Raw genomic sequence first — 24,533 nt, 5'->3', positions numbered from 1 at the left:
GAGAGTACAAATCTCAGAAACTCCACAGTTGTGACATTGAATAGCCATTTTCTCTCAATTGTTGCGAAACTTATATAACTTGCCTCTGATGTTCCTCTTCTGTATCTGAAAAGATCAGTATATCATCAATGTACACAATTGGACATTTCTCAATAAATTCACTCAACACATTGTTTAGAAAATGCTGGAATGCTGCAGGAGCATTACAGAGACCATATGGCATCACCTGGTATTCTAACAACACGTTCTTGATTCTGAATGACGTTTTTCATTTGTCCCCTTCTCGTAGTCTAATCAGATGGTAGGCTCCTCTCAGATCCAGTTTGGAATACATTTGTGCCCCCTTTACTTGATCTAGGAGCACAGAAATGAGGGGCAAAGGATAGCGGTATTTTATGGTGATTCTATTGATTGCCTTGTAGTCTTTACAAGTTTATTTAATTTATTAGTATTTATTTTCAAAGTTTTATATAGCGCTGGCTAGACCCGGAGGTATCAGAACGCTTTACCTGAGGATCAGCGATTTAACATGTTACATGATTACATCAATTATTGGAGCCAAGTATAGACATAAGAGAAAAACATGCGATTACACAATAATATGGGCGTTTAGCGCGTAGTATAGCCAAGACACACATCTTATGGGGAATGGAAGGTAGAGGGGGAATGGTAAACAGGTATGGAATGCAGATAGAGTCATACGGACTGGCAAGGGGGAGGGTAATTCAGGGGAAACAAAGCAGTCAAGGCAGTCAAAGTGAAAGACAGACTAAAAAGCGGGGAAACGAGGAAAACAATGTCAGATGTCCGGCTGGGTATGTGATGGCCGAGGTGGTGAACCAGAGCCAAACTCCTCGATAGCTGCATAGAAGAGCTCCACCGGGCATCGGCCAAGGTTGCTCAGGTTCTGTGGTAAGTACGAACAGTTAAGGTATCTGCGCAGGGGGCATCGTCATAGTTCCATTGAAAGCTTCGGTCCCGGTGTTACTAGGAAGCACCGTCTGCCTCGTCCTCGAGCTCACCACCAGGTCAAGAGTGGGGAGATGAGAGGGGCAAGGGACAGTTCCAAAGTCTGCAGAATTTGTGGGACAACCCATCGTTCTTGCCTTCAGTCCTCATGGCGGAAGTGAAACTGAAGAGAATTTGTGCATAGAAACCTGATCCTCATTAGTTTTTAGTCCTCTATAGGCCCCCAAAGTGACATTACAGGTATTGTTCTGTATGCCATTTTAGAGTCAGGCAAGCTGGGCTTGACCTTTCCTTGAATTAGCAGGTCTCACTACCATCAGTCCCCCATGAACCATCTAAGGGTCAGGCAGACACTGCTGGCTATGGGGCTGCTCACTCCCATGATTATTCCCACAAGGATCAAGGCAGACGTTGTGGCGAGGACCGTGGGGGGATCCCCAGCCCCTCCAGGCCGATTGCACACTTTCCCTTGGACTCAACAGCAGATCAGCTTCAGGCCGAGGGGGCCTTATGTTTCGGCACACCGCCGGGCACCATCTTGGGGTCAGGTAGCCTCGTGGAATCCCACAGGGGACCCCCTTTCACCGCCACATCGGGTGGGCTTAATGGCGTTGCCTCGATAATTTTCCTGGTGGGGGCTCGCTCCACCTCCCCAAGCCCCAGTGCGCGCTCCCACCTGTTGGTGTTGGGGAGCGGTGCAATCATCTTTGTCATGGCCTCAAGATCGCAGGGATGACTGTGGATCTGGTTCTGGGCCCGGTTGCTAGCAAAGTCCATTTCATCCTCCAGGGCCCAACCGCAGGCGAGGGTTAAAACCACACGTCGGGATGGGGATCATATGGCTGAGACATGCAGGCTCTCTGGAGGCTGTGGGGGCACTCAGTCTGTCACACCTGCCTCCAAGCTCCAGTCAATGATGGTGAGAATAGGTGCAGAAGTAGAGGCTGCTGCAGGGTGGGTGCGGACCCGACTTATGTGCCATGATGCATATGATGATGATCTCAAGTTCTCAGCTCACCTCCCTTCTTCGGTACGAAGAAGACTGGAGAGGAGATGGAGGATTGTGATGGTCTGATGAATCCTTTGTCCAGATACTTCTTTAGGTATTACTTTACATTTTGATTCTCCTTTTCAGTCAGAAGGTAAATGCGGCTACAGGGTAAGTTTGTTCCTGGTTCGAGTTCAATCTTGCAATCGTACGATCTATGAGGGGGAAGTTTCTCAGCTTCCACCTCATTAAACATGTCCGCATTATGCTCATATTCCTTCCGAATTTCATTGATCTGTATCGCACAAACTGTGACCCCATTTTCACAGAGTTTGGTAGCAGTGATCGAATCTCGTGGTGAATCATTTTCTGTGAAACTATTTTCTTTGCAGTATTCTAAATTCAACTCAATGGTTTTTGTGCTCCAGTTAATAGAGGAATTTTGTTCAGTTTACCAAGGGAGATCTAAGATGAGCTGGAATTGTGGGGCATCAATTAGATTTAATTGTAAAATGTCCTTATGCCCCTCAGAAGATATTAGTTGTACTGGTTTGGTATGACTGGCAATTGGTCCTGAAGACAAATTGGTGCCATCTAACGCCCTCACTGCTTCAGTTTTTTCTTTTCTTATGGCAATTTGACCACTGAATTTGATAAACGTCTGATCACAAAAGTTTCTGGTGTCTTCAGAGTCTATCATGACCGTGATTTCCTCCAAGCCAACACCTCGAAATGTTAAGGTCATTGACAGGATTAGATGAGAAGACTTGCATATTACCAAGAAGGTGACTTGTTGGAGTTGTTTACTCTTTTGCACACACCAATCCAACTTGTGGTGCTGCCAGTTTTCCTTTAACAGTTTTTTAGGACATATTTTAACAAAGTGTCCACTGTCTCCGCAATATAGGCATCGTTTTTTTGCCGCCTTTTCTCTTTTTCTTCTTTGGATAGTGGACCTCTGATTGTACCCATTTGCATTGGTTCTGTACCTGACATGCTTCCCATAGACCTAGTAGAATCTGGCCTTATCCCGTCGAAACGGGGTACACTTGTTCGAAATTCTTACTTCTTCTCACCTCTTCTTTTGTTTTGTCGAAAGTCGATTTCGAGAACCAAATCTCCTAACGCTGAAATCTCTGTAGGTCGATTGGGGATCTGTGCTAGAGCGTCCTTCAAATTGTCTTTTAAGCCTCCATAAAAGACCGCAGCTCTTTTATTCTCTGGTCAATCTGTTTCCACCACCAGTTGGTTAAACTGGGCCAGAGAAGAAACCAATTCTCGGTTTCCTTGTTTCAGTTCTAGTAGTTCATTATCTGTTGCTTGTGCAGTCTTCCAATGGACAAATATTTAAAGGAATTCCTTTTTGAATTTGTCAAGGTTGTATAATATCGGATCATCCTATGTTACCAAGGGTATGGACCATGATGCTGCGTCCCCACTCAAATAAGACAAAATAAAGGCGACACAAGACTGTGCATCGGGAAAGACTGTTGGGCAGCACATGAAATGGAGGAAGCATTGGGTTAGAAAAATTTGAGCCTTTTGGGGAGTCTCCGCTAGATCGCTCTGGGGGAGCCAATGGAACCACAGGAGATAGGAGTATGTGACTTGAGTGGGAGAGAAGGACATTGAGCTAGGATTTGGTCTAGGGTCTTCTGGGGTTTTAGTTTTGAAAACACTCCCCGCAACAATCTCACCCATTCTATTGGCTAACTCTGTTTTTCTCTTCTTGAAGTGATTATTTATACTCTCTAGGCTTTATTCTCTTCTCTGACAGCCTCTAGAGCTCTCTTCCAAAAATGTCTCCTAAGTTTTTTATATCAATACCCTCCGCCATTCTGCTCGGGTGAAATTTACCACGTGGGCACTTCACTCTGTCAGGGACACTGTGGTTACTGCTGAATTACACGGGAGCAGAAATATGCTAATTTCCAATGCTCATCTCAGAAACTCTTGGCAACAGCTTACTTGCCACTTCCTGCAGACATGTACCAAGGGGGAAAGGGGATGGGGAAAGAGAAGAGACATCATTCAATTGAAAGGCAAATAAGAAAATGCCCTCAGAATAGGAGAACTGTGCAGCAAATCAGTGCATGTACCAAGTAAGGGGCAGATTTATGACGTCTGGCACATCTCTGCTAATCAGTATCTGGATTTTATTCCGTATGAATCGTACAAGTCCCGTACAAACTGGCAACTACAATTCGTATGTTAAAAAATCCATACGAATCGCATTGGGTAAATTCCCCGACACGTCCTCGGGTCGGGAAAAGTGTCCGACACGTCCCCGGGCAGTTTTACGTACGAATCGGAAAACTGAAGTCCGAGCGCGCAAGTACGATCCGTACCGTCCGTCCGATTGTACAACCGTATGGAAAAAAGACCGTCCGGAGCGAACTCCTATAGCAACCATGGAGACGTCCAAACAGGTGCCCTGTACGCGCCGTCCCCCCCAGCCCCCCGTATGTACGCGCCGTACTCCCAGCCCCCCGCGGATGGACGCACCGTACCCCCAGCCCCCCCTGCGGATGTACGTGCTGTACCCCCAGCCCCCCCCGCGGATGTACGTGCCGTACCCCCAGCCCCCCGCGGATGTACGCACCATACCCACAGCCCCCATGTATGTACGGCGCGTACCCCCACCCCCCGTCGGTACGGTGCGTACCCCCACCCCCGTAGGTACAGCGCGTACCCCCACCCCCGTAGGTACGGCGTGTACCCCCACCCCCGTAGGTACGGCGCGTACCCCCACCTGTGTATGTACGGCATGTACCCCCACCCCGTAGGTACGGTGCGTACCCCCACCCCGTAGGTACGGCGCGTACCCCCACCACCATAGGTACGGCGCGTAGCCCCACTCCCGTAGGTACGGCGCGTACCCCCACCTGTGTATGTATGACGCATACCCCCACCCCCGTAGGTACGGCGCGTACCCCCACCCCCGTAGGTACAGCGCGTATCCCCACCCCCTGTTGGTACGGCGCGTACCCTCACCCCGTAGGTATGGCGCGTACCCCCACCCGTGTATGTACGGCGCGTACCCCCACCCCCGTAGGTATGGCATGTACCCCCACCCCCTGTAGGTACGGCACATACCCCCACCCCCGTAGGTACGGCGCATACCCCCACCCCCGTAGGTACAGCGCGTATCCCCACCCCCTGTTGGTACGGCGCGTACCCTCACCCCGTAGGTGTGGCGCGTACCCCCACCCGTGTATGTACGGCGCGTATACCCACCCCCGTAGGTACGGCGCGTACCCCCACCCCCGTAGGTATGGCGCGTACCCCCACCCCCGTAGGTACGGCGCGTACCCCCACCCCCGTAGGTACGGCACGTACCCCCACCCCTGTATGTACAGAGCGGACCCCCAGCGCTAAGCGCTGGGGGTCCACACCGTACCTACGGGGGGTGGGGGTATGCGCCGTACCTACGGGGTGGGGGTACGCGCCGTACCTATGGGGGGTACGCGCCATACCTACGGGGGGCTGGGGGTACGGCATGTCCATCCACGGGGGGGGCTGGGGGTATGGCGCGTCCATCTGCAGGGGGGCTGGGGGTACGGCGTACTGGGCCCCCTATTCCGCTCGCATCGCAGCGTACTTCGCTTTTCCGGCACTTTTTGGGTGCCGTCCGGACTGCTGTCGCAACGAATCATACTACGTAAAAAAACATGCCTAACTCCGTCCGGACGTCACGTCCGCGGTGTCCCGGATCACATTCGTATGTATTTTGCTGTCGGTCGGTGTTTTTTCCGACTCTTACGGAAATGGTGTTTGCGTACGAATCGTACTTGCAAGTTTGTATGTTTTTTTTACCGGGTACTAGTCGGATGGAGAAAACGCTCTGACTGACGGTTCGTACTCGGTTTTTCCAGGATCGGAATTGGCCCCTTGGTGTCTGCTTTATGAAATGCATCCAGGCAACCGTTACTGCCTCACACCGGGTGGTCCAAAGGGCACTATAAGTAGGCCTGGGCGAAGCACTACGCTACGCTCGCGTAGTTTGCGAAGTTCGCGCTACTTCGCACTACGAGAACTGCACGTAGCACAGTGCGAACACGCGTAGCGTAGTGTTGCGTAGTGCTGCGGTCATTTTTTGCTTGCTCGCGGTCCTCAACATCAAGTTGGCGACTGCGAGCAAGCAAAATGCCATCCCGGCGAGACTTTTTCCTTGTTCGCGATCGCGAGCATGGAAAATAAACCTCCCGGCGAGATTCCCAACGCGAGGAGGTCAGGTTTCTCATTGCGAGGGGTAGCGTATGCTCGCGACCGCTCGCGATGAGAAACTACCAGTTCGCGTTGAGAAAGCTGCCGCTCGAGTAAAAATCTACTCGAGCAGCAGAAAACTACAGCTCGCACTGTGCAAGATGCCATTTTCAATGATTGCACAGTGCCGGTTGCTTGTCCGCACTGTGCAATCATTGAAAACAACATCTTGCACAGTGCGAACATGTTACTACGCAGTTCGCGAAGTGCTACGCGTAGCTCGCGTAGTGCGAACTTCAATTTGCGTAGCTTCGCGAAGTGCTACTTCGCGAAGTGCTACTTCGCGAACTACACCCACCCTTAACTATAAGGTGAAACTAATGTATTTTTAGTGAGGTGATGCGGACACCAGAACTAAAATGCATTAGTCTAACCTCAGATGCGTGATACTTCACAGGGCTGGGGATATATGGACACGGGGAGAGAGAGAGAGAAATAGAAAAGAACCCGCATGCATGCACTGCAAAGTAAGATCAAGGTAAGATCTGACAACAATGGAATGATTCTTCGTCCAGTCAAAAAATGTGAGAAAATGTTGCTGGTGAAGGCCAACACAAGAATAGGGGGCAAAGCATTCAGGAACAGGGAAGTGAGACAGACAAGCAAGCAATCAATCATGAGCAAAGGAGATAAACCAAAGCGCACTCTAACTATGTGTAATGTATTAGAAACAAAAGGTCCGCCTACAGAACGCTAATGTAGATTTTTTGGTACAACACTAGAAATGTGACTGAAAATCAGAAGTGAGCACAGGTAAATGGGACGTAGAAAGAGGCAGCATCAACACAAAACAAGATTTAGCAATGCCAACATAACTGAATTTTTCTTAGTGACAATGCTTGTTTTTTTAGATGATGTATTTTTGTGTAGAGATGTATAGATATTTGTTGGGCAAGCCTGTGAACGCTGGGGGTTCAGTGAATGGGTGAATAGATGGGTGAATATTCGGGGGTGAAAGCAGGTGCAACAAATCAGATCATGTGCTAAAGTTTAATGAACTGTGACGTAAATAATCTACTGTGAATTGTCATGCTATACGAAAGAGTAGAGAAGTGGGTGAGAGCATGCACTGGTGATTATTGATCTGTGCAACAAACTGAAGCATGTCCTGAGAATCATTTAATTGAAAGGCAAATAATAAAATGCCCTCAGAATAGGAGAACTGTGCAGCAAATCAGTGCATGTACCAAGTTAGGGGCAGATTTATGACGTCTGGCGCATCTCTGCTAATCAGCAGAGATGCGCCAGAAAGGTTGCGACGCATCTGCCCACCCGTGCGCCACCATTGATGCGCCGCATTTACAATGCGGCGCACCGTAGCACTCGGATGGGCAGATGCGTGACGCATCTCCTGTTGGAAAGGCGGCGCATTGCTGGAGTTGCAACGCAAGCGCGGCGCAGCTCCAGCAAGGCTCGGGGGTGCCCTATCATTACAATGCTGCGTCAATCCTTACGCCTGCTTCAAGCAGGCGCACGGTTTTGACGCAGCATGGGCTCAAAAGTGACTGAGTGAAATCTTGTAGATTTCACTCAGCCACTTTTAGGAGGCGTTCCCGCGACGGAACGCCCCCCCTTCACAGGTACGCCTTCTGCTGGCGCAGGGATTTACAACGTGACGCATCTCCCAGATGCGTCACATTGTAAATACCCCGCAGCATGGCGCAGGATTTGCGCCGCCGCTGCGTCACAAAAGTGACGCAGCGGAAGCGTAAATGAGGCGCAAGGGGCTCATAAATCTGTGCCTTAGTACTTTGTGGGGTATTCTTTGAGGTATGGGTCATATCCTGATACTTATTTTTATGGTGGCGTTCTGTTCTGGAACCAAGCTGCGCCCAGGTTCAGGAACACGCACTGTTGTTGCTCTTGTCAGTTGAGCTCCCTCCTGGTCGGACCAAATAAACTTACAGGAATAATGACTTGTTTTCAAGGTCTGGTCTTTTCCTTGGTGACGCAGGATGGTACTCTAACAGGGAGGGCAGCCATCGTGTCGGAGACCCATTTGATCCTGTTGATACCTCCTGAGGTCTTCCTGCACTTCTGTGTAGCGGTACCTCCCTTTGGACAGCCCTACTGTTGTCATTTTATGTTGATTCCCCTTCTGCACTGCTGCAGTGTTGGAGTAACATGGAATTTGAGAGGACATGTGGTCTGTCTGTATTTTTTCAATTTTTGAAGGGGAAAGTAGAAAAAAGACCGAATGACTGATTGATGTCTGACATGCGCTATCGAGCTCATGACACACCGAATGGCCCCGTGCTTATGAGGTTCTGAACTCTTCTGCGCTCTGGTCTCTGCTGCCTAGCAAAAAATTTCTGGTTGCATTGTTGCAGCGCGGACAACTGAGTAACGGGAATCAAGACAAAAACCCCATACCTAATATTTATCCTCCCTTTGTCACAGACCAAATATCACATTAACACATTCACTCGCGCAATCATTGGTGGGGCCCATAACACCAACATTCACAGTCTTCTTCTCACTGGCCTGTACTTTCGGGAGGGATGACTGTTTCCAAGCGCTGACATGAAAGGAATACCTTATAACTTATAGAGAGGAAAACGTATTTACACTTCTATATACTAATACCTTTATTACTGCACATCTTAATCCTAAACATCAAGATACTCCTTCCACGTAGTCGACAGATCAATTTAGTTGTTTTGTGTTTAGTGATTTAGTCCAGCTAAATATTCTCAAATCCCTGATCTGCTCCTCTTCAATAAACGACCAAACACATTTTCTGGTTAATCAATAGTTTGGTTTATCTAATGATGCAAGAATTTAGTTCCATCTAGTAAATTTATTAATCATTATGCAAATCACAGAACACCATATTTACCTATTCTGGCTATCGGTCGTCCTCTAAGTCATCAATTTTAGTCGTCAGCACGCTACAGTCCCAAAGATCAGGTCATGGACCAGAGATGTGCCAATATCAATCAATGCCCATAGAATGTTCGATAGTCTGTAGTTCATCAAGAAATTGGGCAGAAATTCAGTCTGTCAAAGATTCAGGAGCACAGCCGTCACATAGCGTCACCGTTGTATCCGTCAGCATGGAAATATGTCATTCAGCAGCAGAGCAATTCCCAAACTATTCTACCTTCTTTTATAATAAAAGTAATGACAAAATGTAACATTTGCTTAGTTTGGGCTCTTCCAATTGGTCCGTTGAGATTGTCCGTTTTGGTTTCACAGTGCCTATGATGTCATATTGTCAGGTATGATCCATCCGGTTTTTATAAATGTCTATTGTCAGAGCTCTTGGCAGGCGTCCCGTCGTGACCTTGCTAAGGCTCAGCGTGTTTGGAGTCAGGCTGAGGCTACTGGCACGGATGCTTCGCACATGCGCACTTGGTCTGAAACCTCGTGGAATGGTAGCCGTCGCGTCGTGTGTGTCAGGCGGCCATCTTGTCTTTAGGCCCAAAGGATAACTTAAGCAAAACAAACACAAAAAGTTATTAAAACATAGAAATAATGAAAAAAATGTTAAACCCTCACTAATTCCCCTATGTGCTTGTATTTATCTAGCATATGGCGACATTTAAAGCGTTCATATTCACCCAGTGATGTCATCTGGTGCTACATACGATAACGTCACAAAAACAACATATATCATGCGATATTCTAGTTTTCTAGTATTAGTGTGCGTACATAGGTGAATTACAAATTATTTTAGCCATGCAAAATGCAAATCCCACGTATGTTTCATAAATTAGTAAAGTTGATTAAATTTTTACACAAACACATTAATAATATTATAATTACTTGACTATTCCAATTAGTATAAATATGCAGAATGGGGGGTATACAATTTTTTTTTGTACTACCCGCTCCATCAATCCCCCCTTTGGTGATTATATCCCCACACCTTCAAAATTTTGTATTTCTTTTTATGGAATCAGAAGCGATTTCTTGCTTTTTATTCATAACTCAGTTTCCCCTGTCTCTTCTCTTTTTGCTGTCTTATACATATTCTCCTTGAATTCTTCTAATTCTATTTCTTCAAATTCCCTCTCTTGTTTCTTATCTTTTTTCCTTAAATTTTCTCTTTTTAACTTTTTCTGATTTTTATTCTTTTCACAACAAATACACCCTAGTCTTATTATTAATACTATGAAAATCACACATGTTAATGGAAATAAGATCTTACCTAAAAAGGTACGACCTAGGTTTACTAAAAAATTCTTAATAGCAGATATCTTCTTTCCAATCTTTTCCCAAACACCTTCAACCTCCAGTGGTGCAATTTCGTCATGCAGTTCAGTTATATTTTTAATATAAATGTTCAAATCTTTACTTTCGTCTGGAATGTAAGTTCAACAATACTGAACTTTCAGCATTCCACAGACTCCACCCTCCTTTGCTAATAATATATCAAGGGCAAGTCGATTTTGCATTACCATGGCATGCATGCCTTCTAATTTTGTTTGCATTCAGAGATATTCCCACTGCTGGTATCAATGCTCCAATGATATCACTCACAATTTCTGATCAAGATTCTCTTTTTCTACGTGCTAAATAACTACCTAAATTATGTACACCATCTTCTCCTCTTTCCATATGAAAAATCTTCGGGAATACCAGGCCTACATAACATGTGCCATACCAATGGTCTGGCAAACGATAATACGTCTTGTTACCGCAAATAAAGTATAACCCAGGAAATACTGTATCTTTTCCACCTTTAAATCCGCATCCACCCATGATTCGGTATGTATCATGGCACTCACTATTACCTACAAAGTAATTATCATATGCAGTTTGATTCCTTCCAATACACAATTTCCCCTTCTGAGGCCAATCTAAAGCCATAGTTGGACTGGCTTCTCCTTTCAAGTGTTTTTCCATTTCTACATTCCAAACTGTCTTTTCCACTTTTCACTCAGATGCCTTCCTTTGCATTTTCAATCTCCTTTCTTCAACCATGTCTAAAAACGTCTTTTCTTCTTTCTTTAAACTGCAAGTCAAATTATTTCTAAATATATATATATTCTAATGTTAGTTCTTTAGTCTCTAAGAAAAATTCACCTAATACCTTTGCAAGTTTTACCTTATTTAGCTTGTTAATTGATGGTACTTGTGAAAATATGTTATCTACATCTGAAAAATGATACTCTAATTTCCCTGTTTGATAAAATAAACTAGCTATTACACCACAAGTTATTCCATAAGTTACTGGAAGGTGGTGATAGGTCACTTCCTCCGAAACAGATGCAGGTAACTGCATACAGACGTAGCAGTCCCTTACGCCCATTGTCTTTACATATTCATACAGTAATTTCGAAAATACAGTGTTAGAAAAATCAGTTATAGACCTGTCTTTATGCAAATAATTTCTATCTATTTTAGTCGGAACTACCTTATGAATCTTTTCTATATTAGTTTTGTTCTCGCTATGTCCTTCTATTGTATCTATAGTAACCTTAAATGAGATCAGGAGAGCAAGCATGCTCCACAGAAGCATTAGTAATCCTGTACAACAACAACACATTTTACACTATCTTTTCAAAAATATACATCTATCTTTTCTACTATCTGTGTTTGCCATTTTTGTTAAAATGGACAATGTCTTTTGACTTAGCCTCTTCTACTTCACAACTAGTTTGTCTAACCCAAGGCTCTAAGCACCTACTTGGTTCTACCAGTTTTATCTTTTTCTGTATTTTATTGTCTTTCCATTAGCAGCTTTCTTGTCTCATTCAGTTTGGCATCTCATCATTTTTCACTTTTCCTTTGTGATCAGAATACAGATTGTCCTGAGCATCCACTTCTTCTCCAATTTCGGACAAGATAACTCTCAGGATTTCCGATTCTTCGTCCTCCTCAACCACTTCTGGTACAGTCACCTCTGGATTTCCTTGGCTATCCGCCTCTTCTTTTACTTCAGGCAGGGCCACATATGTTCATTCTGGCGAGGTTTCCTCGTTCTTTTGCTTTATTTAATTACAACTATTTCTTCGTCTTTTGATTTCTCCTGACTCGTCACTTCATTCACCTGTTCAGCTCTTGGTGAATTTACTCGTGTCAGTCGATGTCTCAATCTTTTTATTTTATTCGGCCAAACATCGTCTTTTGCTGCTCTTTTCAATTTACTTCCTTTATCATTCTTTTCAGTTCTCCAAGCTCTTTTTCTTAGAACTCAACCTTCAGGTACTTCGTCTTCGCTTTCCTTTGACTCTGTTTCAACTTGCTTTTTACTTTAAACAGCTTCTTTTTCCACCACTTCTTTTGTTTTCCCTACTTCTGTCCCTCCTCGAATCTCCAGCACGCAATCTTCCTGTTGACTACTTATCCCTGCTTCTAACTGAACGTTGGGGTTCCCTACACCTCCTCGGGGGTCTTCCGCAGAAATCTTTCCCTCTCTTTCTGTATCTGGCACCTGTCCATCTAAATGAGTTATTTTAGGCGGAATTTCTCTCAATCTTTCATCCGGAACTTCTCATTCAGTGATTTCTTTAATTGTCTCTTCACTGTCTTTTTCTTTATCTTTTCCTTGTCTTTTCCTAGAACATTGAGTTCCTTGTTCAATCTCTGAGTCTGAGCTGGTATCAGAAATCTATAACCTTCTTCTCAGGGAAACACTTCTGGGAACAAAAGTTAGACTTGGCTCTGATTCCTCCCTTTCAGGGTTTTCTTTTGTTTTTGTCTCTTCGTCATCTGATTCAGTACTGGATTCTGATTCATCAAAATACTCCTTTTCTGTGCTATCCACTGGATTTGGAATTCTCAATGTGTGACTTGCATGAATCCACTTTCTCAGTCCATCACACTTCACAGCTGTTGTTGTGGTTAAGATAACCTGTTGTGGTTTTCCCCACCTTGGAACCAAACAGTTTCTTCTTCTGTGTACTTTTATTCTCACACAGTCCCCTGGGCTCAGATCATGGGCTTGCTTCTTTTCAAGAGTGGTGGCATCCGCTCCAACCTGATGAAACACAGGCTTTTACAGTAATCCAACACCATGTCATCAGTTAAAGGTAACAGCTTGTTGACTGGTATGAACACATGCAGTATCGCTCAGCCCATGATAATTTCATGAGGGCTCAACCCTGTAGTTCTGTCTGGAATTGATCTAATAGTCATGAGTACTAGAGGCAAGACATCAGGCCATTTCATACCTGTGGCTAAACACATTTTCCCTATCCTGTTTTTGATAGTACCATTCATCTGTTCCACCACACCAGAAGCCTCTGGGCGGTAGGCACAATGTAGTTTTTGCTGTACATTCAATGCTTCACGAATCAATTTTATGATCTCATTATGGAAATGTCCTCCTCGGTCTGATTCAATGGTTACTGGGAATCCGAATCTAGGGATGAATTCCCTCAAAAGTAATTTTGCCACTGTTATTCCATCATTTCTCCTTGTTGGGAAGGCTTCCACCCATCTAGAAAACAAACAGACCATAACTAGAATATACCTCAACCTGTTACAAGGAGGCATCTCAATGAAATCCACTTGCATTCTGGTAAAAGGCCCTCCTTCTCGAACTATTGTTCCTAGGCTCACTACAGTCTTTCTTCCAGGGTTGTATTGCTGACATATGAGGCATCTTTGACAAAGACTTTCTGCTACAAGTCTAAATTTTGCATTGTACCAGGTCTGCTTAAATGACCTGATCATGGCATCTCTCCCTATGTGTCCCTGACCATGATACATCCGTGCCATGGCAGACATCATGCTATCAGGCATAACTGGTCTTCCATCTCGATAGACCCACACATGATCCTTTTCTCTTGGTGCACATCCTGCTTTTACCCACTGTTTCATTTCCTCATCTCCTGCTTCTTCCTGCAATTGCCTCGCTTCCTCCCAGGTACCTACAGTGTTAGTAAACATCAAAGAGCAAGAAATCACCTCTTTTTCCTTTGCCCTGTTTATTGAATTCTGATTACGTGCACAGTATTGAGCCATATCGTTGGCGTATTTATTGCCAATGGCGATGTAATCACCAGTCTGACTGTGGGCAGCACACTTCACAACAGCCAATTGCCTAGGCAGCTGAATTGCCTCAAGCAATTTTCCAACCACCTCAGCATTCTTAATAGGAGTTCCACTCGATGTCAAAAACCCTCTCTGCAGCCATATTTGACCGAAGTCGTGTACAACTCCGAATCCGTACTGGCTGTCACTTATCACAGTCACTCTCACACTCTTCCCAATCTTACATGCTCTAGTCAAAGCAACAAGTTCAGCTACTTGGGCCGATTTTACTCCCTTCAGGTAGGATGCTTCCATTACTGCTGCAACGGTGCATACTGCATATGCTGCACTCAACATTCCATCATCTGTTCTCAAACAGGATCCATCTACAAACATCACGAAGTCACTTTCCGGTAATGGCGCATCTTTTATGTCAGGACGCGGTTTGGTACAGAAATCAAGTACATCCAGACAATCATGATCTGCTTCATCTCTGACTTTCACATTCTCAGCATCAGGCAACAATGTTGAAGGATTCACATTCAAGCATCTTACAAGACTTACATTCGTTGCACCTAATATGACTTTCTCATACTTAGTGAGCCGACTATGTGCCATATACTGAGTGTGACTCCTTGTTAAAAGGATTGCCACATCATGAGGTACAAACACTTTCACAGGATATCCCATCACAATTCCTTCACTCTGTTCCCAACTCCGACAGGTCGCAGCCACTGCTTTCAAGCACCCAGGTAAGGCTACAGCTACTGGGTCTAGCATTGATGAGAAGTATGCAATTGGTCTCCTCAGTTTTCCATGCTTCTGTATTAAAACAGAGAGTGCACATCCATTTCTCTCACTGCAGTACAATTCAAACTCTTTTTCATAATCAGGCATACCTAATGCAGGTGCTTCACACAACCCATCTCTTAATCGCTTAAAAGCTGCCAACTCCTCTTTCTTCAAATCAATAGGATCTCTCACATCACTTCTTGTCAAACGTACCAAAGACTTTGCAATCAAAGAGAAATTGCTAATCCATTGACGACAGTATCCAACCATTCCAAGAAACATTCTCACCTCTCTTTGGGTCATGGGGGCTCTCATTCCTTTTATGATCCTGATTCTGTCTATTGTTATCTTTCTCAGTCCTTTTTCGATATTATGGCCTAAGTATTGTACTTCTTTCTTGCAAAATTGTATTTTTGATGGTGACACTTTAAGTCCTCCATCAGCCAGATGATTCAGCAAGGCTATAGTGTCTATCTCACAAGCCTCACGGGTTTCGACGCCACAAGAAGGTCGTCGATGTATTGAACTAACACTGAATTTTCGGGCATTTCTAGACTCTCCAAGGATTTCTTCAATATCTGATTAAACATTGAGGGGCTTTCTGTATACCCCTGTGGAATTCGGCACCAAGCCAAAATACGTTCGCCGAAACGAAACAAAGAAAATTTTCTGGCCGTCATGGTGCAATGGGATGGAAAAGAAAGCATGGTATAAATCAATCACGGTATATCATTCTGCATCATGGGGAATCTGATACAAAATCACAGATGCATTTGGTACAATGGGACAGCAAGATACAACAATTTTGTATATCTTTCTCAAATCTTGCACTATCCTGAACTTTCCATTGGGCTTTTTCAGTCCCATAATCGGGGAATTACATGGACTACTCATTATTTCTCTCAGAATACCTTGTTTTATCATCTTTTCAATCACAGGAGTAACTCCTTCAATTATTTCAGGTGCCAATTTATACTGAGGGACATTTGGATAGCTTACTCCTTCCTTCACTGTTATTTTTACTGGATATGCATTTCTCATTAGTCTCACATCTTCTCCTGTGAAATCCCAAACTTCTGCTTTTACGGACTGTTTCAATTCTTTAGGTAATTCATCAGGGTTAAATACAGCATAAGTTTCAGTAACCTCATTTTCTCTTTTTGCCATAGTCATTTTATACAACACATCTTCATCAGGGGTCTCAAAGGCTATCCCATCAGGGGTACAGAATATAGTGCAATTCATCTTACACAGTAAATACCTACCTAACAAATTCACAGGACTTGTATCGCACACGACAAAGCGGTGCATTTCTGAAAATTTCCCAATGCTAACTTTCACTGGTTCTGTAAGATAAGTTTTAATCTGTCTGTTGAATACACCAACTACTTGGATCATTTCATCCGAGAGAGGAAGGTTCTGAACATCAGCTGACCTGACAGTTGATCGAGTAGCACCAGTATCGACTAAGAAAGTAATGCTTTCATTGTTTATCTTCCCATCCACAAATGGGCGTGTCTGGTCTACTTCTAAAGTTGTGCCAAGTATGCACTCTTCTTCCTCCCTTCGGCACCATCAACAACCCTCTTCCGAATCACTCTCATCGCGTTGTAGCCAATACTGCGAAACAGCGCTTGCGCGCGGCGGCTTAGCTACCTGTTCTTCGTCGTAGAATCCTGTCTCATTACTGTATTTCTGTGAGTTTTTGCTCTGTGGAAAAGGCGGTTTTGGTACCTGATTCTGTTGGGTAACAACCTGCTGCTGTCGCTTTAGTTGACCACTCACCTCATTCTGCACCTGTGGATTCAATGATGCATTTTCATTATTAGTACTTGGGGGAAACTTACACTCGGATTTCCAATGCCCTACTCTACCGTAATTATGACACGGGAATTTCTTTTTAGCTTCTTCTATATTAAAATTTCCTTTACTTTTCCCAGAAATTAATGTTTATCTAGGGCCTGTATTATTCGCTTGTTCTGCCAACTGAGCTCCCTGCCTCTCTGCTACCTTTACTTGTGCCCACATAGCTTTCTCTTTTAATTTACTCTGTTTTGCTTCAATCTCATCACTGAAATATTTTGCATGTCTCAATACTTCATCTATTTTCTTATTTTGCCAATCTACAGTATGTTTTTTGATCATCTCACTAATCTCTGGATGTAAACCATATACAAATCTGTATACAAAATGACTTAAATCCTTTTCAATCAAATTTTCATCACCACTAAATTGTTTAAAGGCCCAAATCAGCCTTTCGTAATATGCATGTACTGACTCTTTGCTTTCCTGATGAGTTCTGTCAATTTTCACCCAATCTGTTTCTTTAGGAGGTACTTTATTTTTCAGAAAGGCAATAACCTGTTCATATTTCTTCATAACCTCTGGGTCTGGAGCCCCTGTCTTTGGATCCCTAGGGTATTCTTGGGTAGGCCAATTTATCATTAATTTCACAAATCTGTCTACTTGCCTATACCACTCGACAGGCTTTTCGCGTAGTCGAGGGAAATCATTTGTAAATGACAAAATATCTTGTCTAGTCCATGGAACATGTACATATCCTCCTCCTGGAATTTCTCTCATGGGGCCCTCTGTCACTACCTTTTCTTTTTCTCTCACCGGGAATGCTGCAAATGTTTTATCTGAGGCATCAACTCGTTTTCGGTACCACCTGCTTCTCCATTTATCTACATCTCCCCAGTTTCTCAACAAAATAATTATGTCCTTAATCTGACTTATCCGTCCTGTGGTGTTCAAATTTTCAATATCTTTTTCAGTGAAATCTATTCGATATGGTTTTTGTAAAGCCTTTACCTTTTCAATATCTATACCCATTTCATTTGCTACTTCTTCTAGTCTTTCATGCAGATTTTTCGCTCTCCATGTTACACTTTTGCACAAAAATAATAATTCCTCATCCTGATAAGTTTTTAATTTCTCTGTGGGGATAGTTCCTACTATTAACTCTTCCAGTACCATTCGTAACTTGGTCACATCTATTGATTGGGATTCTATGTCTTTTCTCTGCAAGCTTCTCAACCATTCCCTCAATTCTTCTGAAGATGGACCTACTGGTTTCTCTACATTACTTTGTTCTGAATCCTTTTGTGTCTCTAATTTTGACTCCATTGTCATTGTATGTCTTTCTGCTATATTTGGGCCTATAAATGGGTTACTCGAAACATTTGGTTAGATCATACTCATTGTCTGTCTCCATGGATTCTCATTTAGGTTCTGTTTTGGCTTCTCAATCTGTTTAATGCTATTATAAGGAACTGTCAAACAATGTTCACTATATTTCTGTTTATCAAAAATAGGCATCACAAGGCCTATAGTCACTGGAACAGTTACAGCTTCTAGATATTTAGTCAATTCTCTTATCTTTTCAGTTAATTGTTTGTTTTAGCTAATTCTGCTGAATTTTCACCATTTACCTTATTATCTGACTTTCTCTCTACTTCTCTAATGAATTATTTTTCTCTAATTCTTGGGACACTGGTTCTGACTTAATAATCCGTAAAGTTTCTCTCATTGGGGCACTTGGTGTCAACATTTCTGATTCTGGTTGATATGGAGGTGGATTTTTTATAAAATATGTAATCAAGAACATCATCCTCCGATTAACTCACTCCATACCCTCTTTATTCAACATTTTGTCTTTTTTCTGTACATTTTCTACCTCCAACTTCTTCAGCAGTTCTTACGGGAAACAGACCTTCAGTCATACTCGCATTCCGCGCTTTTCTCATTCTCTCATCATGAGTGTCATGCCCATATCTACCAAACTTGTACTTGTATCTTCCGCCACTCCTCTGTCTCTCTCTGTCATGCATTTCATCTTCCCATTAGGTCAATGCTTCCAACTGTGTCGGTCTTGGTCTCGGTTCTAGATTCATCATTCTTTCTCTCAAATTTCTCAAAACTGCTAAATTAAACGAACCATGCTCTGGAAATGCCAAGACTCCATCATCTTTAGTTTATTTTACCCAATTGTCTAACCAAATACAAGTATGATATCCGTATTTCGCAACCATAAAGGATGCAGGGGTTTTCGGTGGAGGAAGTGACTGTCCTACCCTAGTCGCAATCGGTTAGTCCTTTTTAAACCATTTTTTAATTTTTCCAAACCTGGACTTTTTCTCCTTTTCTGGTGGATCGTAATACATCTTTTCTGTGTTCCTTGTATCGCTAGTCTCTCCTTACGACTGTATTATTGTTCTTGACCAATCGTAGCACGACTCGCACTAACGCACCAGTCCGGAGCGTCTACGTCACTTATGCAATTCTCCAATCTCAGCACGACTTATACTAACGCACCAATCCGGAGCGTCTACGTCACCCTGTATTTCTCCACTCCAGGCGCTGCGTACACTAATGCACCAACCAGGAGCATCTACGTCTCCAGCTGACTGGCCAATCCCAGCACGGTCTTTCTGACGTCAGCAGCTGCTGCCACGGCTCCTGCTCCTGTTGACCCCTCCTTTACAAAATTCTCTCGGTAAGCTTTTTACGTTTTTCCCATTCACAAATCTGTTAGTAACAACATAAAAACGCCACCATTGTCCGCTTCGCTAACCAAAAAACAATCAATGACCTTTCTGACAAGAATTCCGTCTTTCTCGAGAGCAGCGCTTACCTCTGCCCTACTACGGAATAGTTACTTCCGTTGAAAAAGTAGCACATCCCTCTACCTTACCCTTCTAACAAGCATCAGCTAACCGTTTCTCCAGAATTAAGACACCTAGGTGCCGATTCGGATCCTGGAGAAACCGGGTACGAACCGTCGGACGGAGCATTTTCTCCGTCCGACGCGTACCCGGTCAAAAAACATTACAAAATTGCAAGTACGATTCGTATTGAAAAACTATTTCCGTACGAATCGTACAAAACATCGACCGACGAAAATATCCATACAAATGTGATCCGGGAAAGCGCCGACGTGACGTCGGGACGCATTCAGGCTGCGTTCCACGAACCAGGAAGTACGATCCGTACCGACGTCACCCCGCACGGATTATATTTTCCGACTGCCAAAAACTGCCGGGAAATCAGGACGATGCGCACAAGGAGCACCTGTACGCGACGGACAGCCATGGACCCGAACCTACGTGTCATCCCAGCCCTCATAGCAGTCCACCTGCTTTACAGGAACCGACGCAGACGCCGCAGAAGGTCAGAACAACACCCAGGGGCAAAGGGGGGGGGCAGGGGCAGGACACACGACCCCCACCCAAGATACAAATCACACATGCCCTGGACATACCTGACCTTCAGGGCCTGGTCACTCCGAGGGGGTGGGGGCGTGTCCAGCAACGCATGCGTCCGCCACAACGGAAGTGGGTGATGACGCGAACCAGCAACACAACAAGTCCGGTACATACCGTACCCACGCCTTAAGAGCGTGGGTACGGGTCATACCACGCCTGCCCCTACGTCACCCCAACAATGGCGGGACGGCCCGTACCCACGTACTAAAAGCCTGGGTATGGGCCGTACCAGCATTGTTGGGGTGACATAGGGGTACGCGTGGTACGACCCGTACCCACGCTCTGAAGGCCTGGGTACGGTGTGGACCCCCACCCGTGTATGTACGGCGCGTACCAACACCCCACCCGTGTATGTACTGCGCGTACCCCCACCCGCGTATGTACGGCGCGTACCAACACCCCACCCGTGTATGCATGGAGCGAACCCACACCCCACCAGTGTCTGTACGGCGCGTACCCCCACCCCCGTATGAACGGCGCGTACCCCCACCCGTGTATGTACGGCATGTACCCCCACCCCCATATGTACAGCGCGTACCCCCACCCGCGTATGTACGGCGCGTACCAACACCCCACCCGTGTATGTATGGAGCGTACCCACACCCCACCAGTGTATGTATGGCGCGTACCCCCACCCCCGTATGTACGGTGCATACCCCCACCGTGTATGCACAGCGCGTACCAACACCCCACCCGTGTATGAATGGAGCGTACCAACACCCCCACACGTGTATGTACGGCGCGTACCCACACCCGCGCATGTACGGAGCGTACCAACACCCGTGTATGCATGGAGCGTACCCACAGCCCACCAGTGTATGTACGGCGCGTACCCCCACCCGCGCATATACGGAGCATACCAACACCCGTGTATGCATGGTGCGTACCCACACCCCACCAGTGTATGTACGGCGCGTACCCCCACCCCCGTATGTACGGCGCGTACCCCCACCCATGTATGTATGGCGCGTACCCCCACCCCCATATGTACAGCGCGTACCCCCACCCGCGTATGTACGGTGCGTACCAACACCCCACCCGTGTATGTATGGAGCGTACCCACACCCCACCAGTGTATGTACGGCGCATACCCCCACCCCCGTATGTACGGCACGTACCCCCACCCGTGTATGTACGGCGCATACCAACACCCCACCCGTGTATGAATGGAGCGTACCAACACCCCCACCTGTGTATGTACGGCGCGTACCCCCACCCGCGCATGTACGGATCGTACCAACACCCGTGTATGTATGGAGCGTACCCACACCCACCAGTGTATGTACGGCGCGTACGCCCACCCGCACATGTACGGAGCATACCAACACCCATGTATGCATGGAGCGTACCCACACCCCACCAGTGTATGTACGGCGCGTACCCCCACCCCCTTATGTACGGCGCGTACCCCCACCCACGCATGTACGGAGCGTACCAACACCCGTGTATGCATGGAGCGTACCCACACCCCACCAGTGTATGTACGGCGCGTACCCCCACCCGCGCATGTACGGAGCGTACCAACACCCGTGTATGCATGGAGCGTACCCACACCCCACCAGTGTATGTATGGCGCGTACCCCCACCCCCGTATGTATGAAGCGTACCCCCACCAGTGTATGTCCCCAGCGTACATGGCCAGACACAGGAGGGGTGGGTGCCTATCACTCCCAGCAGTGCCCAGACATGGGAGGGGTGGGTGCCTATCACTCCCAGCAGTGCCCAGACATGGGAGGGGTGGGTGCAGAGTCCTCCCAGCAGTGCCCAGACATGGGAGGGGTGGGTGCCTATCACTCCCAGCAGTGCCCAGACACAGGAGAGGTGGGTGCAGAGTCCTCACAGCAGTGCCCAGACATGGGAGGGGTGGGTGCCTATCACTCCCAGCAGTGCCCAGACATGGGAGGGGTGGGTGCAGAGTCCTCCCAGCAGTGCCCAGACACAGGAGGGGCGGGTGCAGAGTCCTCCCAGCAGTGCCCAGACATGGGAGGGGTGGGTGCAGAGTCCTCCCAGCAGTGCCCAGACATGGGAGGGGTGGGTGCCTATCACTCCCAGCAGTGCCCAGACACAGGAGGGGTGGGTGCAGAGTCCTCCCAGCAGTGTGCAGACATGGGAGGGGTGGGTGCCTATCACTCCCAGCAGTGCCCAGACATGGGAGGAGTGGGTGCAGAGTCCTCACAGCAGTGCCCAGACATGGGGGGGGTGGGTGCAGAGTCCTCCAAGCAGTGCCCAGACACAGGAGGGGTGGGTGCAGAGTCCTCCCAGCAGTGCCCAGACATGGGAGGGGTGGGTGCAGAGTCCTCCCAGCAGTGCCCAGACACAGGAGGGGTGGGTGCAGAGTCCTCCCAGCAGTGCCCATGGAAAGCAAAGGGTGCAGTACCCACAGATACAATACCCACAATTGTCAGTCAGGTGCTCCAAGACCCTGCAGAACACGAAACACATGTGTGCGAGGCTGGGGGTACACACACGCAGAGTGTGTGAAAGGGAACATGTCCACATGAAGTCACGTCAATATACTCAATACTCAAGTACAGTGACCACCAAGGATGCCCCTAATGACGCAGGTGGAAACATCGCCCAGCATGCATGGGCAAAGTTGAACGGATCCGTCACACACCAAGGAAATGTAGACACAGCTCAGCACAACATTTAGGAAACAGCCTGCAGGGAAGATATCAGGGTCCACAGAGGAAGGAACACACCTTGGGACAATGTCACCATGCAGTAAGAGCTGGAAATGAACCAAGTAATTTTGCAAATACCTTGTGATGGCACACAGATACCAGGGTCCACCCCATGAGGAGCACACTACTACATTTCCCAGACACCGAACACATTATCCCCACCCCAAACCATGGAGCAGCACCACCAACAGCAAGTCCAGGAAAGCATAAGTGTGCAAAAGAAAAACAAAAAGCTTTATTCAGCATTCGAATTGTCATTTATCGGAATGTCCATTATTAACAAGGCCCATGGGCCAGGCCAGCAGCAAAGTCCTGGGGGGGGTACACATCGGGACGTGTGTCCCCTAGCTTGCCTGCACAGTTCACATGTCCATTTCATCCACAGAAGGGGGGGCATCATGTGGGGGGGAATGACCAGGCACCGCAGGGACAGGAGGGGCAAGGGTAGGGGTTGTGGGTGCAGGGATGGAGAACTCCACCACAGGGGGTGGGGCAGCGCCAAAGGTGGATGTGAGAAGGGCGCTGCACACGGTTGCAAGGTCCTCCAGCGTCTCCCCTGCACCCGAAGGAACCACAGGCCCCAAGGAGGGGGGGGGGTCGGAGGGATGGGTCGCAGCGCTACTTGGGGAGGGTGTGGACAGGGGGGGGACTCAACTACCCTGACCGGGGACTCCTTTGACCGCTTGCGGGGTGGTTTCACCTTGGGGCTCAGGGACAGAGCGGCCAGGAATGATTCCTTGGTGGAATCTTGGCCAGGAGAGCTGAGGGGAGTGGATTTGGAGGCAGGGGGTTTGGATGAATGTGGACTCCCACTGTGGCTGCGTGTCTTGCGTTTGCCCCCCGACCCAGTGGGTGTGCCTACTTCACCCTGTGTGTGCGTGACAGGAGGTGTGCGCTTGGCTTTCCCTGGCGGTGTGGTGCCTGTGTCTGGTGGGGTGCGTGCATGGGTACGTCTGGGTGTGCTTGGGACAGGCATGGGAGTGGGAAGTGTGGATGGTGCAGGGGTAGTGGCGGGGACATAGTGCTGCAGGAGACCCACTGCTGCAGTCAGTGTCGAGTCTATGGACCTCAGCAACTGGCGTTGGTCAGACTGCGCAGCTGAGATGCCCTCCAGGAATGCCTCCATTTGGGTGATCACTCGGGTGTGGCCATGGAGGACATTCAGTATCGCAGTCTGACCAACCTGCAACTGGCACAGGATGTCCACAGACTCGGCATTTGAGGCCGCAGTGGAGACAGGGGCAGGGGGCGTGGTGCCTGGCAAGAAGGAGACACGTGGTGACCTAGCACGGCGGAAAGGGACCATAGCAAGTGGGAGGCCGGTGATGGGAACGGAGGGGGCGGGTAGAGATTGTGTGCTGCTTTCAGCTGTGGGAGCAGCCTCCGCCCCCTCTGGGAGCTCAGCCTCGGACCCGTCTGCGTCATAGTCGGAGGTGTAACTGGACAGGTCCTCCGCCACTCTCCCCTCGGCCTCCGTGCCACTCGATGTGCCAGACAAGTTGGTACTGCTGCCACTGGTGCTTGGTCCCTCCTCACGCTCCGTGCCAGTGTCTCCCTCGGAGTCCCCCGACGATGCTGTGGGCAAGGTGAAGAGACAGGAAATAATCAGACACCTGTATACATATGTCACATGAGTCAGAT

This window comes from Triturus cristatus, chromosome 7, assembly GCF_964204655.1.
Source record: "Triturus cristatus chromosome 7, aTriCri1.1, whole genome shotgun sequence".
NCBI classification, from domain to species: domain Eukaryota; kingdom Metazoa; phylum Chordata; class Amphibia; order Caudata; family Salamandridae; genus Triturus; species Triturus cristatus.
This window is presented reverse-complemented; position numbering follows the sequence as displayed.